Genomic DNA, 1,210 nt, shown 5'->3' on the forward strand with positions numbered 1-1,210 from the left:
TATCTTGTATCTGGTGTAAGAAGGTGGTCCGGTTTCATTTCTCGCATGAATCTGTCCAGTTTTCCCCAACACCATCTGTTGGAGAGACCGTCTTTAGCTCATTGTGTATTCTTTCGTCATAGACAAGTTTAGTATGTAGGCCTGGCTTCATACCGGGCGCGCTCTTCCGTTCCGTTGATCTGTGTGTCTGTTTGTATGCCAGTACCATGCCGTTTTGAAGACCAGAGCCTTGCAGTATAGGTTGATATCGGGTAGCATGACACCTCCAACTTTGCTCTTCTTTCTCAAGACTGCTTTGGCTGGTCAGGTTCTTTTGTCGTTTCATATAAATTTTAGAATTATTCTAGTTCTCTGAAAAATGCCATTGGTATTCCGATAGGGATTGCGCTGAATCTATAGACTGCTTCGGGTAGTGTGGCCATTTTCACGGCTGATTCTTCCTCCCCGTGAGCATGGTGTCTGCCTCCATTTATTTGTACCTTCTTCAATTTCTTTCTCCATTATCTTATAGATTTCCAAGTACCGGGTCTTTTACCTCCTGGGTTAAATTTATTCCTAGGTGTTTTATTCTTTTTGACGCAATTAAAAATGGGATTGTCTTCTTAATTTCTCTTTTCGATAGTTTGTTATTAGTGTATAAAAATGCAAGCAATTTCTGAGTATTAATTTTGTATCCTACTTTACCAAGTTCATTTATCAGTTTTAAGTTTGTTTGTTTGTTTTGGTGGAAATTTAGGGTTCTCTCTTTATAATGTCATCTGCAAATAATGATAGTTTTACTACTTCCCTTCGAATCTGGACACCTTTTATTTCTTTTTCCAGGTCTGATCGCTGTGGCTGGGACATCCAATACCACGTTGAACAGAGATGGCGAAAGTGAACTTCTTGTCCATTCCTGATCTTAAACAAAAAGCTTTCAGCTTTTCCCCATCGAGTGTGAGTCAGCTGTGGGTTTGACATTGATGGCCTTTATCATGTTGAGGTATGTCCCTACTTTGCTGAGAGTTTTTTTTTTTTTTTTTAATCATAAATGGATGTTGGGTTTTGTCCGATGCTTTTTCTGCATCTGTTGAGATGATCATTTGATTTTTATCCTTTGTTTTGTTTGTGTGGTGGATCACGGTAATTGATTCGTGGATATCGAACCAGCTCTTACATCCTGGGAATAAATCCCACTCGATCATGGTGTATAATCTGTTTAATGTCTGGC

The sequence above is a fragment of the Pteropus vampyrus genome, unplaced genomic scaffold, assembly GCF_000151845.1.
Source record: "Pteropus vampyrus isolate Shadow unplaced genomic scaffold, Pvam_2.0 Scaffold189, whole genome shotgun sequence".
In the NCBI taxonomy this organism is placed as follows: domain Eukaryota; kingdom Metazoa; phylum Chordata; class Mammalia; order Chiroptera; family Pteropodidae; genus Pteropus; species Pteropus vampyrus.